The sequence below is a fragment of the Carcharhinus amblyrhynchos genome, chromosome 15 (genome assembly GCF_965287045.1).
Source record: "Carcharhinus amblyrhynchos chromosome 15, sCarAmb.v2.hapA, whole genome shotgun sequence".
NCBI classification, from domain to species: domain Eukaryota; kingdom Metazoa; phylum Chordata; class Chondrichthyes; order Carcharhiniformes; family Carcharhinidae; genus Carcharhinus; species Carcharhinus amblyrhynchos.
Genome location: NC_137338.1, coordinates 15,378,230 through 15,396,930, shown reverse-complemented (window position 1 = coordinate 15,396,930; position 18,701 = coordinate 15,378,230). Strand labels below are relative to the sequence as shown.

Below are 18,701 nucleotides of genomic sequence, written 5' to 3'. Positions count from 1 at the left end.
GTGCAGAACATCAGAAAGACATAGACATCTTGGGAGAATAGATAGACAGCTGGCAGATGGCATTTAGAAATGTGAAGTGATTCATTTGAAAAGGAAGATTGCACAGGACTAGGCGGAGAAGGTAGGGGAGAGGCACGAGATAACTTGCTCCCTAGGAGAGGCTATGCAGGCATGATGGGCCAAATGGTTTCCTTCTGCACTGTCACAATTCTCTGATTCTGCGATTCTTTGGCCAGGATTTTACACTCCCCGACGGCTGGGTTTTTAGGGGGAGGGGGAAATTGAAGGAATGACATTCCCTCCAAGTTCCCGTCCACTGTGACGAAGCAACGCTTTCATGTTGGGGTGGGCAAGGTCATTATTGACCACGTCACGGCTGTTTCCTGTCCATTCCCATTATGAAGTGGCAGGAAGATTGACCTTACACTGGGGAGGGCCAAAAATAAATGGACTTAGATTTCAGGTGGGACAGGGGTTGGGATGCTTCCATTAGAAGCCCCCTTCTGATGTCAGGTGCCCCCATTTAAAGTCAAGTGACCTCTGCACCTCACCCCACCCCTGGACAGCTATACTGAGACTACAATTGCCCCACTTCATATCCCCCTAGGCCTTCTGTATACTCCTCATCCTGGGACTTCTTGAACTTACTTTGGCCTCCAGAGGCTGGACTTAGTCTCAGATGTCCTTATGCAAGTCCTCCAGTCCACTGCAGCTCTGATCACTGCAGGCACTTGACAGCTACCATCCAATCAGATTGGACGATGCTCTCAAGTGAGGGGTATAAGTTCCGCCTGCAGCCATCTACTGCTCATTCACGGTGAAGTGTGTGTGGGGTACTCAGAGTGAGTGGGCCCACCATATGAAAAATTCAGGCCTATGAGTGCCGGCTTGGCTCACTGTCTGTGTGGAGTTTGCACATTTCCCCTGTGTCTGAATGGGTTTCCTCCAGTTTCCCCCCAAAGATGTGCAGGTTAGGTGGATTGGCCATGCTAAATTGCCCCTTAACATCAGGGGGACTAGCTCGGGCAAATGCATGGGGTTCTGGTTATTGGAGGTTAATTGTATATCTCAGTCCCAAGAGTGCAGGAGTTCCTCAGGACATTCCTGGCCCAAACATCTTCAACTGCTTCATCAATGACCTTCCTTCCACCATAAGGTCAGAAGTGGGGAAGTAATAGGTGCCAACATGCAGCACATCCTGGATAATATTCAGGTTTGGGCTTTTAGATGGCAAGTAACATTTGTGCCAAGCAAGTGCCAGGCAATGACCATCTCCAACAAGAAAGAATCTAACCACCTCCCCTTCAAAAACATTGCCATTGCCATATCTTCCACTATCACCATCCCGGGGGAATACCATTGACTAGAAACTAAACTAGATCAGTCGTTTAAACACTGTGGTTACAAGAACGGATCAGAAGTGAAGAATTCAAAGGTGATTAATTCACCTTCTGGCTCCTCAAAGCCTCTCCATCATCTAACAGGACACAAGTCAGGAGTGTGATGGAATATTCTCCATTTGTCTGTCTGAGAGTAGCTCCAACAACACTCAAGAAGTTTGACACCAATCAGGAGAAAGCTTGATCAGCACCCCAACCATCACTGATGCACAGTCAAATGAATATTTCATTTCTACCTTCACAGTAGAAGTCACAGATTACATGTCGGAAGTAGTGGGTGATCAAGGTGTAGTAATTAATTTCAGCAAACAGAAATGTGTAGAGAAACATATGGGATTAAAAGCCAACAAATTGTCGGGATCAAATGGCCCAAATCCTACACTTCAACAAGGTTTAACTGCAGGGATAACAAACGCTAGTCCCTGAAAATCTAGATTAGTTTCACTGGATTGAAAGTTATGAAATGTAACAGCGGTATTCAAGGAGCGGAAGAGAAAACTGGGAACTGCAGGCCAGTTAGCCCGATGTCAGTCATTGGGAAAATGCTGGAATCTGTAATTAAGGAAATCTTAATAATACATTGTGAAAGTCATAGAATGATTAGACAGAGTCAACATGATTTCATGAAGGAAAATGTGTTTAACAAATTTATTAGAGTTTTTGCAGGATGTTACGAGTGGTTTAATAAAGGGCAGTCAATGAGACACTTGGACTTGCAAAGAGATATTTGAGAAAGTGACACGTGAAGGGCAATACGCCAGTTAAGGGCTCATGGAATTGTGACAATATATTAACTTGGATAGAGGATGGGCAGCAAACTGAGGGTCTCGATAAATGAAGCATTTTTAAGCTGTCAGGTTGTAACTTGTAGATGTTGCATAGATCAGTGCTGGGGCCTTCAGCTATTTATAATATTAATGACTTAGGCGAAGAGAGCAACACTTCAAATCTTGCTGAAGCGTATTCAAGTTCGCTGATGCTAGGTGAGAATGTAAGTTGTGAGGCTACAAAGAGAAGACAGGTGAAGTGAGTGGGCAGTGACTTGGCAAATGGAGGATGATGTGGGCAAGTGTGAGTTCATTCACTTTGGTATTAGTGCTGATTACAAAGCAGAATACATTTTAAACGGCATGAAGCTTCAAAATGTTGATGTTCAAAGAGACATGGGTGTACCTGTACAGGAAATGCAGAAAGTCAGCATGCAGATACCGCAAGCAATGAGAAAGGCCAAAGGAGTATTGGCCTTTATTACAAGAGTATTGGAATACAACATAAAGAAGCCTTGCTACATTTGTACAAAACTTCAGTGTGACAATACAGCAAAGATTCAGTAGATTGAAGATAAAGTTGTTCTATGAGAAAAAAACTGAATAAATTTGGCCTGGAGAATGAGAGGTGATCTCATTGAAACATACAAGATGCTGAAGGGGCTTGACAGGGTAGAGGTTCTTTCCCCTGGCTGGGGAATATAGAACATGGGGAAATCTCAGGATAAAGCGGTCAATTATTTAGGACTGAGGTAAGGAGAACTTCCTTCAGTCTGAGGTTGTGAATCATTGGAATTCTCTTCCTTGGAATGGATGCGTGATTATATTCAAGGCTTTCATAGATAAACTTATGATCGCCGAGGAAATCAAGGAATATGGGGAGCAGACTGAAAGGAGAGTTGAGACAGAAGATCAGCATGGTCATCAAGATGCCATAAAGTCTACTGTAGTACCTAGTTCTTATCTTCGACCTAGCTCTTACTTTAAGGTACACCAGTGTTGCTACAGTGGGTCAGTTCCTGGATGGAGTTCTCCAAAGTAACCAAGCCCTCTAAGATCATCAGCGTTTTCTATCAGTTTAATACACTGGAGGTACTTGGTGTTTTGGGGTAAGAGATTTGCAGCGGCAACTTTCTGCACTGCAATTTTTTTAGACAACAAATTATATCGATGTAGTGGGTTTGGCTTTAGTCAACTCATGATCCTGTCAGGACCTCATTGAAATTGGCTACCAGGAGAACTAAAGGTAGAATTTTGAACTGTTGAGTTTGTCATTTCCTTAGTCTGTTAGTCTTCCCATGTCAACATAATGCATTTGACTATCATCATTTGACTTATCAATATTTATAGAATCATAGGATTCCTACAGAAGGAGGCCATTCAGCCCATCGAGTCTTTACCAATCACAACCCATCCCAGGGCTTATTCTTATATTCCTACATAATTACCCTGCTCATTCCCGTGGCACGACAGCAATTTAATCTGGTCAGTCCACTTAACCAGCACATCTTTGGACTGTGGGAGGAAACCAGAGCACCCAGAGGAAGCCCACAGGGAGAAGGTGAAAACTCCACACAGACAGTGACCCAAGGCTGGAACTGAACCCGGGTGCCTGGCGCTGTGAGGCAGCAGTGCTGACCACCAGCCCATTTGAATGATGATTTTATCACAAATAAAGAAAATCCACCCAAGGGCATACATCCCCCACTTTCCTGAATGGATTGGGCAGCAAGTTACAAATATCGATCAGGCTTACAATTGGAGTAGGAAGATCCAAACACTGGAGTCCCATTCCTCCAGCAACAGTGTGGCACAATGAAACTCCTGTGCGTCCTCTCATTTTCATTAAGTAACAAACAATTAAAAATCATGTATTGCAAAGACTAACACTGATAAGCAACAGTGAGTTACTACCCTGCTGATTGGGAAGAACATGAATAGTATGACATGAATTAGACAGCAGTATAATATAGAAAATAAAAATCACATGGAACACATCCATTTTATCATTGACATTAAAGACAGTTCATTTAAATGAAGATCACTCATGGTTTCGCTCAGATGCCACTTTGGTCATGAGGGTCAGGTACATGTTAATGAATATTCTTGAAGTTAGTTCTTCTTCAGAGCAATTCTGAGCTTTGCAGAGTTTCTTAGGTAAATGGGCACCCTTTTGGAGAGGTAAGTACCTTTTTGGAGATGGTCTGGGAACCTTTGAGGGAAGTCATTCCCATTCTCTCTGGAGCTATCATTCACATTCTCTCTGGAGCTATCATTCCCGATCTTTCTGGAGTTGCCATTCCCATTCTCTCTGGAGTTGTCATTCCCGTTCTCTCCGGAGTTGTCATTCCCATTCTCTCTGGAGCTATCATTCCCAATCTTTCTGGAGTTGTCATTCCCAATCTAGCTGGAGCTACCATCGTGCTCCATAATTCCTTTATCTCACTTTTCCTGCTCATGTTCCTGACCTGGTTATTTCTCTGGAATGGTTACAATTGTTTCTCCTTCAAGTTAAAGAGATTTGTTAGAGATGTTCAAGATCATGAAGGGACTGGACATAGTTGATGGTAAGGAGAAACTGTTCCCATTCATAAAAGGATCAAGAATGAGAGAGCACAGATTTAAAGTGGTTTAAAATGCAAAAGAAGCAAACACTATGTTAGAAAAATCTCTTTCAGACAGTGAGTGGTTGGACTGTGGAATGCACTGCCTGGAAGTGTGCTGGAGGCAGGTTTAAGTATGGCATTCAAGAGGGCATTGGATGATTATCTGAGTAGAAACAATATGCAAGAGTATGGGGAAAAGACAGGGGAACGGCTCTAAGTCATAATGCTCATTTGGAGAGCTGGTGTAGACATGATGGGCCAAATGGCCTCCTGCACGGTAATAATTCTGTGATCTTTGTAGGTAGTACATTCCAATAATAATGACCAGCTGTGTAAATACTTTTGGTCTCATCCCACCTGTCTGTTTGACCAATTCCTTAAATCTATGTCCATGATTACAGATTGGCCACTGAGATCACAGAACCACAGAATTGTTACCATGCAGGAGGCCATTTGGCCCATTATGTCTACACCGGCTCTCCAAACGAGCGTTATGACTTAGAGCCGTTCCCCTGTCTTTTCCCCATACTCCTGCAAATTGTTTCTACTCAGATCTACTCTATCAAGACCCTATAAGATTTTGAGTCACTCCATTAAATCTCTCCTTAACATTCTTGGCTCTAAGGAGAACAATCCCAGTTTTTCCAGTTTCTGCAAATAACTAAACTCCTGCATCTTTGTTTCAGTTTAGTAAATCTCCCTGCACCCCATCTAAGACCTCATAGGGAGCTGTGTTAGATGGACTGACTATGTCCATCTGCTGTTAGGGTATTTTACTGAAGTAAGACTGGGAAACCAATTGGAATATGCAAAGACCCTAGTAAGGGCCATTTTACCGAACTGTCAGTACAGGGTGGGCTGTTAGATACACTTCTCAGATTGATTGGAGTTTGTTTGCTCTGTCTTCAAGACCTAAGTGCGGTGCCCAGAATTAAACCAGAGATATACCAGTTGAGGCCTAAACTGTGATTTATGAAGCTTCTGTATAAGGTCTTTGCTTTTGAACTCTGTTCCATTGTTTATTACATCAAGAATCCAATATGCCTCTTGAACAGAATTCTCAACTTGCTCTGCTGCCTTCAATGAATCCCCCAGATTTCCCTGTTTCTACACAACATTAAACTTGGACAATTTGGTTTATATTGCCTCCTACTCTTCTTCCCAAAATCCAACATTGATGTTTTTCTGTATGAAATTGGAACTGTCATGTTTCTGCCCATTTCACCTGTCCGTGTCTTTCTGAAGTCTCTTACTGCCCTTTTCACTGTTTATTACATTTCTGAGCTTTGTGCCATGTGCAAGCTTTGAAATAATAGTCTGATATTCAAGTCCGGGCCACTAACATATATTATAAACAGTTTCAATCCAAGGATGTGGGTGGGTGGGGGAACGGGAGGTCACCACTGATTACTGCTTTCTAGTCCGAAAAGCAAATATTTACCACTATGTTCTACCTTCTGTTCCTGCATCAGTTCCATATCCATTCTGCTGCTGCTTCTTGTTAGAATATAACCAGTGACAACTTTGTATTGGATGCAATGTGACCAAGGCTAACAAGCTGTCAGGGTCAGCTGACCCAGTAAACCATGGAACCAATTACAGAACGATGTAATAGTCAGCTGATTCACTAAAAATGAGGACTTGTTTGGTATTGTGGGGAGCTTGGGCTGGCTCAGGGTGAGGTCCCACGTTTGGAATAATGATGTTTCTTTGCTAAACCCTTTCTTTGATTTATAAGTTGGAATAAGTTTTGTTCGATTTTTATTGTCTGCATTTGATTCTTCCATAATCATACTATTTGGATTATTACACGCTTGAACTTTTGCTTAGTTGGTATATTAAGTCAGTGGAGCGAGAAGTCTCTTCATGAAAATCCCTTCAATTACAAACTCCAACAGCAGTACACCGAGTGCTAGCAGTTAGCAGCCTACCTCTGGGGGTGTCAGAGGAACCGACACGCCCAGTTACATACAAGGCAAAGACTCCCTGATTGGCCCATCAATTGGATCCTTAATCAGTAAGTTCATATTTCAACTGCCAACCTCAAAGGCCCAATTGAAGTCATTACAGTTGATAACATATTTGCCAGTCTCTGAGTTGGAAGGTTCTGGGTTCAAACCCCAATCCAGCACTTGAGCAAAAAAATGAAGGGAGTATTACACCATCTGAGATACCATCTTTTGGATAGATGTCAAGTGATGGATATAAAAGATCCAATCATAACATCTTAAAGGTGAGTTATCCCTGGTGTCCTGGCCAGTCCCAAGGACACCAGGGATCAATATTACAAAAACAGATCAGTTGCTCATTGCCACATTGCTGTTTGTGGGAGCTTGCATTGCACACATTTTTTAAATTGCAACTCCCCAAGGAAGTACTTAATTGGTGTTAAAGCACTTTGTGCTCATAGAATCCCACAGTACGGAAGGGGGCCATTTGGGCAATTGAGTCTGTACCGACCACAGTCCCACCCAGGCCCTATTCCCGTAACCCGGCACATTTACCCTGCTAATACCCCTGACACTGGGGTCAATTTACTACAGCCAATCAACCTAACCCACACATCTTTCAGACTATGGGAGGAAACCGGAGCACCCGGAGGAAACCCGTGCAGACACAGGGAGAACGTGCAAATTCCGCACAGACCGTGACCCAAGCTGGGAATCGAACCCGCGTCCCTGGCGCTGTGAGGCAGCAGTGCAAACCACCGTGCCACCCCGATCAATTTTGCAGTTATGGAAGCTATCAACTAGATTGAGGAAATGTGTGATTACTTATGGAGAAACAGCTCTGCAAATTTTGTCGTTTTATTTTTCAAAATATTGACAGTGAACATTATTAGCCTCAATTGTCAGACATCCTAAATGCTTCAGAAAAGATTATCTCCAAACACCTTCTGCTGCATTCTCCGTTATTCCAAGACTGGTTTAGAAGGCACAGCAACCGGAAGGGTAAACTCCTCCTCAAACCCCTTACCCCCTCACTTCACGTTTAACTCCAATACCAAATCTAAACTGCCACAGGGTGTCTTCATTTCCACAAATGAGATAATCTGTGCAGCTGATTTGTTCATTTTGATGAAGAAATTAGGAAACTGAAGCAAGTGTAGACCCTAGGATCCATCAACCAGCCCTCTCCCTCTTCCCAATCTAGGTCATTTCTCCCACCCAACTTCCCCTCTCCCCCAAGCTTATCTTTTCCACCAGACCCACTTCATAGAATCCCTACAGTGCAGAAGGAGGCCATTCTGCCCATCGAGTCTGCATCGACAACAATCTCACCCATGCCCTATTCCTGTAACCTCACAAATTTACTTCCATTGCTGCTAACGTAAGCATCCTGGGACATTAAGGGGCAATTTAACGTGGCCAGTGCACCTAACCCGCACATCTTTGGACTGTGGGAGGAAACCAGAGCACCCGGAGGAAAGCCACACAGGGAGAACGTGCAAACGCCACACAGATAGTGACCCCCAAGTCAGGAATCGAACCCAGATCCCTAGTGCTGTGAGACAGCAGTGCTAACCACTCTTAATAAGCCCTTGACTCCTGTCTCCATTCGGCTTGTGATGATCTTACAGAGATCTTATAAAAACACTTAAGATTATGAAGGGAATGGATAAGATAGAAGCAGGGAAGTTGTTTCCACTGGCAGGTGAAACTAGAACTAGGAGGCATGGCCTCAAAATAAGGGGAAGCAGATTTAGGACTGAGTTGAGGAGGAACTTCTTCATACAAAGGGTTGTGAATCTGTGGAATTCCCTGCCCAGTGAAGCAGTTGAGGCGACCTCATTGAATGTTTTTAAGGCAAGGATAGATAAATTTTTGAACAGTAAAGGAATTAAGGGTTATGATGAGCGGGTGGGTAAGTGGAGCTGAGTCCACAAAAAGATCAGTCATGATCTTATTGAATGATGGAGCAGGCGCGAGGGGCCAGATGGCCTACTCCTGCTCCTATTTCTTATGTTCTTATTCTGTTCCCAATTCGGACTTCCATGCTGATGGCATTGTTAATGGCTCCTTTTGCTCAACCACTATTCTTGAGTGCGTGAAAATTGCTGCTGAGAATCATTTTCTCAATGCCTTGTCAACCTTCATACCTTTATCAACACCCATTTCGTGTCTAGCTGATTTCCAGCCTATATTCCTTAATTCAGTGATCTGAGTTTAACAGATTTTGTTTTAGCACAATCAAGTGCTTTAACACAAGATTACCTTTCTTCAGTCTGCTTGTGGTTTAACTGAATCAATACATCAGCTCTCCATCTTATCAACGTTTAGCTCAAGTGTCTACAAACACCCATTCCTTCTGAATTTCGCTCAAATTTATCGTGAAGATGCTTTGAAACCGTGTGAGTCTCTGTCTTCCTTGTGGCATAACGCATTTCTCGCTGTTTGCAGTGTGTTTTCAGTGTGGTTGAAGAGCACTTTCAGGAGCATTTTAGTTGCGGTAGGTTTATATGAGTGGAACTACCTCTAAGCTTGTGGATTTCCTGTGTAGTAATGGTGCTCTGCATCTTATCAGAGTTTCATCTACCACCCAAGTGCAGAGCTGCTTGACAGAGTGAGGCACCCACCTACTTTGCAACCCTTCCAATACATCTGTTTTCTTAGCAGCGCGCATAGCTAAGATCCTCAGCAGTGGCCTGGAGGTGACCGAACTTAAGCAAGGAGACAGTACACATTGGGTTAGAAATTTGATTCTCAGTTAGTCTTGTGGTTTATAATTGAATCCCGGGATGAGCAATGTGTCAGAAAGAAAAAAGCTACTATCTAACTATGCCCATAACAAGAATTAGTTAGAATCCCTTCAAATTTAGTTGAGAATAAATTGGAATCAAATAAAGTGTGTTTATATAAGACAGCTGCTGACATCAGACTAGCATATATGAATTTGTCCTTTATTTTTTGACTCTATTCGTAAGGATCGCCATAGGTATTTTCTACAGAGGAAGCAACTCAGTTTGCTGACAAGCTACAACCTGCATTGAGGCATAAGAGGCCATAATTCTACCACCTCACCCGCTCTGCTTCCCTTCTGGGTCTCGGATGGGATTTTACGACCTTGCCCAAAATCCGGCCTGGATTCTCCGGCTGTGCTTGCCTAAAAACCGGAGAATCCCGCCCGAGGTCAATGGATCTTTACATGGTCCACCCCCCACCGCTACAATTCCTGTGGTGGGCAGGATGAGAGAATTCCGGCTTAAAATGTAAAGGAAAAATTTGCATTCTTACCAAGAAGCAACACATCCAACACTTACCCAAAAGGAAACACTCCTGCTAAAATAACCAGAAACTAAGGAGAACCCATATTGTTCTTCCCTCGTTAGAATACAAACTTGTCGTTTGTCAAAGCAAATTTGAACCTAGGCGTGCAATGTTTGAGAAAAAAGATAATTTGATTTTGATAATTTTTAATTTTGTGACTGCGTTGCAATCATTGGGCGGCACATTGGCACAATGGTTAGCACTGCTGCCTCACAGTGCCAGGGACCCAGGTTCGATTCCTGGCTTGGGTCACTCTCTGTATGGAGTTTGCATGTTCTCCCCGTGTCTGCGTGGGTTTCCTTCGGGTGCTCCGGTTTCCTCCCACATTCCGAAAGACATGCTGGGTTAGGTGCATTGGCCCGAACAGGTGCCGGAGGGTGGCGACTAGGGGAGTTTCACAATAACTTCATTGTAGTGTTAATGTAAGCCTAACTTGTGACTAATAAATAAACTTTAAAAATCCTATTCTGCAGTGGCAAGAAAATCAAAATGAATTTAATTTCACCAGTTGAACCACAGTCTTTGAGCTGGGACGCTGCCCTCCGTTTGTCGAGTTAGCCTCTTAACAGAAATAATTTCTCGAACGTGGAGCCCCGACATCTTACACTGCCTGAAGTGTGCACAGAGAGAAGTTCTGCCAGCCATTTTGCTTTCACAGTGATCCAAATCCCAAGGACTGGATCATGGAGTCTGCACTGCTATGGTGCTACTGGAGGAATGCAAAGTTTTGCTTGATGCTCCAGAGGAATCAGAGGCCCAGATCACACGGAAGCAAAATGTTTGGGAATTTGCCCTCTGGAATGATAGGGCCATTCAACAATGCAGTGATCGATTATCATTGGAGTCTGCATTCTTCATCAGCCCAGAACCTCCTCTTGGCTTGGCACTGAGTAGTGGACAGAAGGATTTCCTATCAGGCTCTATCCTACCCTTCCCCACCCCCCTACCCCCACCCCTCTAACAATAGTTTAGATGGAGTGAAAACTCAGTGGAACCAAATTGTGATCCCCCTCCAGAATTCTGCATGTACCCAACCACAGGCAGAGCTCTGAGGTTTGTAAATTTATCTGTGGTAGGTTTACATGGTCTGCTTTCCACCATTACCTGAGTCTGCTCACATTTTTAAACCAAGAAGTTGGTGTGGAAATGATGAATTCCTCAACACGTGAAATGTAAAGTAAATTCATTAGTCACAAGTAAGGCTTACGTTAACACTGTAATGAAGTTACTGTGAAATTTTCCGAGTCGCCACGCTCCAGCATCTGTTTGGTTTAATGTACCTAACCAGCACATCTTTCGGACTGTGGGAGGAAACCAGAGCACCCGGACGAAACACATGCAGACTCCACACAGATTCTGACCTAAGCTAGGAATCGAACCTGGGTCCCTGGTGCTATAAGGCAGCAATGCTAACCACTGTGCCACCATGCCATTCTGTGTAATCTGTGGTTTGAACAAATAGATTGCAGATCCAATTCTAAACGCTGAATTCACCTGTCAGTATTGGGCCAAATTCCACCATCTTTTCCTTGATATAGAAAGAAAGACTTGCATTTATATAGCACTTGTCACAACCAAAGACGTCCTATGCATGTAGTCACTGTTGCAACGCAGGAAACAGCAATCAATCTGCACACATCAATCGTAATATGATAATCACTGGGGCATTTGTTTGTGAAGTTGATTATGAGATAAAAATTGGCTGTGGTGCCAGTAATAACTCCCCTGCTCTTCTTCAGATGAGTGCCATGGAATTTAACAGAGGGGGCAGATGGGGCCTTTACTGAATGCCTCAGCTGAAAGATGTCATCTTCAACTAAGCACATGTCCTCGGTATTGCAATGGAGTGTCAGCCTTGACTTCTGTGTTCAGATTTAGACTTCAATGCACTACCTTCTGACTCCAAAGCAAACTGCTACCACCCGAGAATAGCTTAGTGACTTTTGGAAGTCAAATTCACTGCAGTTAAAAAGCCTGACACTATCTCCCCTTCTACACTCAGAATGAACGGAACAGCTTTGTAAACACAGGCTGGGCATTTGGCTAGAATCTGTTTGGTTTGAAATCAGCACAGATTGTTTCCCTTTCTATCCCCTCAGTGTAATAACCAACCCCTCAGTGGTTAATGAAATTTCATTTACCACTTAAACTCATCAACTAAAGATACTTAAACAAATCCAGAACTAGTCTTTGAACTCAAGCCATATGTTTTAGCATCCACAAACCCAGAACTTAAGTGAAGCTACTTCTAACTTCTGTCAGTTTTTTTGGATTTTGGGCAGCACGGTGGCACAGTGGGTTAGCTCCGCTGCCTCACAGCACCAGGGACCCAGGTTCGGTTCCTGGCTTGGGTCAGTCTCCATGCAGAGTCTGTACATTCTCCCTGTGTCTGCGTGGGTTTTCTCTGGGTGTTCTGGATTCCTCCCACAGTCCAAAGATGTGTGTGTTAGGTGGATTGGCCATGTTCAATTGCCTCTTAGTGTCAGAGAGAATAGCAGGGTAAATGTATGGGGTTAATAGGATAGAGGCCTGGATGGGATTTTGGTCAATGCAAACTCGATGGGCTGAATGGCCTTGTTCTGCACAGTATATTCAAGATTGGATACTGCATCCCGTCTGAATTATCTTCTAAAGATAAAGCATTTCTGATAATTACTTCAGTAGGTAAATGATCAGATAAAGCACATTGAACAAACTAAACAATCCAGTATCATTGGGCTAAATATTCAGTAATAAAAAAACTCACTTACCTGAAATGAACTATATCTGCTAATGGATCCTTTTACGCACCAGCTTTTAAATCAGCGTTAGTTTGACCACACTATCCTTCAATTGTGAACTCAGATTTAACTCCAACTAATTACAATCCAGGGCTGAAAGTAATTGTGATGGAATATATCAACTCGCAGATTATTCGTGAGTATCAGTTGACGGCAGGTGAGTATTTTTGTTGAGTTGAGTTGAGTGGAAACTCAAAAACCTAAACCCTTCTCTGTCAACGCCCACTGTATTGTTTCCTGTAAAATCAGTATCATAAATTTCTGCTAAAGTGCATCATTTTGTCTACAACACATATTTAAACTTGTCTGCGCACCAAATGACACACAGTACATATTTTTAAGGTATACTGATCGGCTTTTGGAGATAAGTTTCCAAAGAAAATCTTAACAACTGAGCGCCATTTCTTTGGATTTCAAAACCATTTTACAGCAGCCAGATAGATGCGATTTTAAAAGCACTTTGAACTGCATTTAACAGAATATTCCATATTTTCTTTCCCGTGAAACTTACTTGCTAGCACTCCAGCACAAATTCTTCTTAAAGGATTACTTGGAAGGTAAAACCATTTACGAAAGCCAAAGCTAGCACACCATCTGTGTTAATAGCACCAGGATATGTCGGGGCGCAGGTGCATGTTGAGGCGTCACTACAACCCGGAAGTTCTGTTCGCCCTTATTGTCTGTGTGAAGCCTTCCATTTGCGTACATTTTCGGTTCGTGAAAATTTTAAAACAATGAATCAGCTTTCCATTGTACAGGGCCGAATATTCTTTATCAGTATTTAATTTGAAACAAAAATGGAAATATTCTATTGAGCGTATCACGTAAACTTGAAGAGGCAATCTTCCCATCCAGATCCCTTTTCAAAACTCCCGATACAGTAAAATATGATTGACATTAAACCTTTTTCTGTTCACTTCAATTATGTTCGTAGTTTAAAAGTTTTTTTTTGTAGACAGTGGATGTTGGTGACATCGTCCACAGTCTGTACTGTAGAGCGGCTGAAAATCATAGGAAGCCTACAGTGTAGAAAGAGGTCATCTGGCCCATTGAGTCTGCACCGACTACAGTCCCACCCAGGCCCTAGCCCCATATCCCTACATATTTCCCCTCTAATCCCTCTAACCTAAGCATCTCAGGACACTAAGGGGCAATTTTAGCATGGCCAATCAACATAACCCACACATCTTTGGACTGTGGGAGAAAACCAGAGCACCCGGAGGAAACCCACACAGACACGGGGAGCACATGCAAACTCCATACAGACAGCGGCCCAAGCCGAGAATTGAACCCAGGTCCCTGGAGCTGTGAAGCAGCACTGCTAACCATCGTGCCGTGCAGAGTCACTTAATTTTGAACACCATTTGAAGTTTGGGAGGCACTGAATTCATCCCAGACTGTACTTCAGAGCAAGACATCAATACCAAAAAAAAAGGTTAACATTAACATTCAAGAATAGAGCAAGAGAAGCAACAGGACACCGAGATTCACAAATTGCAATACACTTGGGCATCGATTAGCAGAGTTTTCCAGCAATAGATAACAAATCGATTAAGAGAGTTGAAGCTGAGGGAGGTAAATTATTACAAATATAGTCATGAATGCTGGAGTATTTGACAGAACAAAACAATGTGATATTAATGATAATCATAACTCTTTGGAGCTGCGTGTTAAAAAGGGACACTGGCAGTCATTCACTCTTCAAGAAATCACTTGCTTCTAAATTTACCAGTCTACAATTAGTAATTAAGGGGCGGCACAGTGGTGCAGTGGTTAGCACTGCTGCCTCACAGCACCAGGGACCCGGGTTCGGTGGTGGCCTTGGGTGACTAACTGCGTCTGCTCTGGTTTCCTTCCAGATGAGCAAGTTAGGTTGATTGGCCATGCTAAATTGCCCTTTAGTATCAGGGGCATTTGAAGGGTAAATATGTGGAGTTATGGGAGTAGGCCCTGGGTGGGATTGTTGTCAGTGCAGACTCAATGGGCCAAATGGCCTCCTTCTGCACTGTAGGTCTTCTATGAATAAACTTCAATTATCCTATTATAGTCAGGAGGTAACAAAAACAAAGGGCAAAGTAGACGAAGAGTTCTGAAAATCTGTACAGGGGAACTTCCTTTAGATTGACAATCTAAATAATAAATTAAAATAGTCTATGAAAGAGCCAGTGACTGTGGAGGAAAGATTGCAAAAAGAACTGAATGTCCAGGCGCAACAAAAACAATACATAAGATTCACATGCTCAAAAAATAGCTGGAAAAGTCATCAACGCTTTGTTGAAATTATGAAACCAATAAGAATGAAAAATTTATTTACAAGTTTATTTACTTGTGTCACGAGTATCACAAATTTGTGTCACAAATTTGATTGAGTTTTTTGAAGGGGTAACTAAGAAGGTGGATGAGGGCAGTGCAATTGATGCTGTCCACATGGACTTTAGCAAGGTGTTTGACAAGGTACTGCATGGTCGGTTGTTGTGTAAAGTTAAATCTCACGGGATCCAGAGTGAGATGGCGAAATGGATACAAAATTGGCTTAATGAAAGAAGCCAGAGGGTGGTTGTAGAGAGCTGTTTTTCAAACTGGAGGCCTGTGACCAGCGGTGTGCTTCAGGAATCAGTGCTGGGTCCAGTTATTTGTCATTTATATGAATGATTTGGATGAGAATATAGGAGGCATGATAATAAGTTTGCAGATGACACTAGGATTGGTGGCATAGTGGACAGTGAAGAAGGTCACCTTGAATTGCAACGGGATCTTGATCAATTGGGCCAGTGGGCTGATGAATGGCAGATGGAGTTTAATTTAGATAAGTGCAAGGTGATGCACTTTGGTAGATTGAACAACAGCAGGACTTACTCAGTTAATGGTAGGGCACTGGGGAGAGTTACAGAACAAAGAGATCTTAGGGTACAGGTTCATACCTCCTTGAAAGTGGAGTCACAGGTGGACGGAGTGGTAAAGAAGGCATTCAGCTAATGGTCCCATTGGTCAGAACATTGAATACAGGAGTTGGGATGTCTTGTTGAAGTTATACAAGACATTGGTAAGGCCACACTTGGAACAGTGTGTACAGTTCTGGTCACCCTATTATAGAAAAGATTATTAAACTAGAAAGAATGCAGAAAGGATTTACTAGGATGCTACCAGGACTTGAGGGTTTGATTTATAAAGAGATGCTGGATAGACTGGGACTTTTTTCTCTGGAGTGTAGAAGACCGAGGAGTGATCTTATAGAGGTCTATAAAATAATGAGGGGCACAGATCAGCTAGATGATCAATATATTTTCCCAAAGGTAGGGGAGTTTAAAACTAGAGGGCATAGGTTCAAGGTGAGAGGAGAGAGATACAAAAGTGTCCAGAATGACAATTTTTTCACACAGAGGGTGGTGAGTGTCCAGAACAAGCTGCCAGAGGTAGTAGTAGAGGCGGGTACAATTTTGTCTTTTAAGAAGCATTCAGATAGTTAGATGGGTAAGGTGGGTGTAGAGAGATATGAGCCAAATGCAGGCAATTGGGATTAGCTTTGGGGTTTAGAAAAAAGGGCAGCATGGACAAGTTGGGCTGAAGGGCCTGTTTCCATGCTGTAAACCTCAATGGCACTATGGCTTTATGACTAAGTAGGCTTAAATTCACACTGTAATGAAGTTACTGTGAAAATGCCCAGGTCGCCACACTCCAGTGTCTGTTTAGGTACACTGAGGAAGAATTTAGCAAGGCCAATGCACCTAACCAGCACATCTTTTGGACTGTGGAAGAAACTGGAACACCCGGAGGAAACCTTCGCAGACACGGGGAGAACATGACTCCACACCGACAATGACCCAAGCCAGGAATCGAACCAGGGCCCCTGGTGAGGCAGCAGTGCTAATTGTTGAAATATAAACACACATGTGTCAAGATGAACCATACAAAGAAGAGAAAAAGTGCTATAGAAGTGAGCAACTGCCAAATCAACTGCGCGGTTCATTATCGAGGAACAGAAAGTGAGGGTAAGAAGATACCCAGATGCTAGAACAATCTCCAAATCAAGCGAGTTTACCTGCAACCTACAGCCTACCACTCCTCCGACAGTTGTACAAACAAGATGCGGCAGGGTTATAAGATCACCAGGTCACCTGAACCTATGAACCCAGGGGCTATGGACCAAGTGTGGGAAAATGGAATTCGAGTTGTTGGGTGATTTGTTTTTGACGGGCACAGACTTGATGGGCCCGAGGGCCTTTTTGTGTGCTATAGACTTCTATAATTCCACGATTTTAAGCAGAGAGATAAGTGATGTAAGTACAATTGGTAAACCAGAATAACTTGAAATGCATTCCATAAAAACTTGAGGGGATGTATGGTATAAGGGTCTGACACATATAGGCTTAACATGGATCTGAGCACAGTTCCACCCACACATTGACGTAAGAGAACTATCCTGCCTGCCATGGGAATCATAATGGGCAGGACACTGACTATGCAAATGCCCGTAGACCTCGGACGGGATTTCCCAGCTTTGGGCCTGAAAATCCCACCAATGATCTGCACCTTGGGGTCGCTGTGGTGTTGGACAGAGCTGTGTGTACAAGCAAGCATGGAGGCAGCTCCAAACTGGACCCTTTACTGTTTATACATACATAGTTCTCACAGTTCATAAACACATGGAGGTGATGTGCTTAAGACTATGAAGACTTCATTAAGTGAACAATAATCAACACCCTACAACAGTGAGAGGACAGGAGTGGTGCAAACATTGCACCACCAATCAAAATATGTTTTGATATGAAGAGGATTAATTTGCAGGGTTATGAAGAAAATGTGTTTGGGACTAAGTTGGACAACTCCTTAAAAGTATGGTTTGATGCATTGACCTGAACAGGCACAGAAGTGTGGCGACTAGGGGAATTTCACAGTAACTTCATTGCAGTGATAATGTAAACCTTATGTGTGACTAATAAATAAACATTAACTTCAACTTTTAACTTCAGCTTAGACATTGCTGGCTGAATTGCTGCTTTTTATGCTACAATATTTATTCTATTCCACCGTTCAACATTTGATGTTAGATTGAATGGTTTTGATTTTGCAATTGCAGTTAATTTGACAACCATTTAGTACTACACTGTGCACAGTGCTCCAGAGAAAAAGGTTTTCAGTGCTATTTTATGGAATATATGCCAAGTGATGCACAACATATTATCAGGAATACTGACTAGATGACTAAACACATTGAACTAAATGTTGCTTATTATTTTAAAATGTTCTGTTTTCACCATGTTAAGGAAGATTCATAGGAACCAGAGTAGGCCATTCAGCCCATTGAGCCTGTTCCACCAATTATGAGATCATGGCTTATCTGTGGCCCAACTCCATATACCTGCCTTTGGTTCATATCCCTCAATAGCTTTGCTTAAAAAAAGTTTAGCTATCCCAGATTTTAAGATAGTAACTGATCGAGCATCAGCTGTCTCTTGTGGAAGAGATTTCCAAACCTCTACCACTCTTTGTAGAGGTTTTTTTATTCATTCGTGGGACATGGGCGTCGCTGGCTGGCCAGTATTTAGTCGCCCTTGAGAAGGTGGTGGTGAGCTGCCTTCTTGAATCACTGCGGTACATTATGGGTTGACCCACAGTGCAATTAGGGAGGGAATTTCAGGATTTTGACTCAGCAATTGTGAAGGAACGGCAATACATTTCCAAGTCAGGACGGTGAGTAGCTTGGAAGGTGGTGGTTTTCCCAACTATCTGCTGCCCTTGTCCTTCTAGATGGAAGTGGATTTGGAAGGTGCTGTTTAAGGATCTTTGGTGAATTGCTGCAGTGCATCTTGTAGATAGTACACACTGCTGCTACTAAGTGTCGGTGATGGAGGGAGTGACTGTTTATAGATATGGGGTCTCT

At 42.9% G+C, this 18,701-nt stretch overlaps 1 protein-coding gene across 3 annotated transcripts in view; it reads right to left on the bottom strand.

The window, feature by feature from the left end:
* The window catches only part of cd247 (CD247 molecule), a 124,650-nt gene that overhangs the window by 41,343 nt on the left and 64,606 nt on the right, over positions 1 to 18,701 (bottom strand). The window contains exon 1 of one of the 3 annotated variants that reach the window (XM_080203449.1): positions 13,332 to 13,448. The exons of 1 other annotated variant lie outside the window; for it this stretch is intronic. The gene's annotated coding sequence lies outside the window, so the exon portion shown is untranslated. Of the gene's footprint in view, positions 1 to 12,790; positions 12,962 to 13,331; positions 13,449 to 18,701 lie in introns of those variants that run through there. One more of the 3 variants, XM_080203450.1, reaches the window with a different exon arrangement.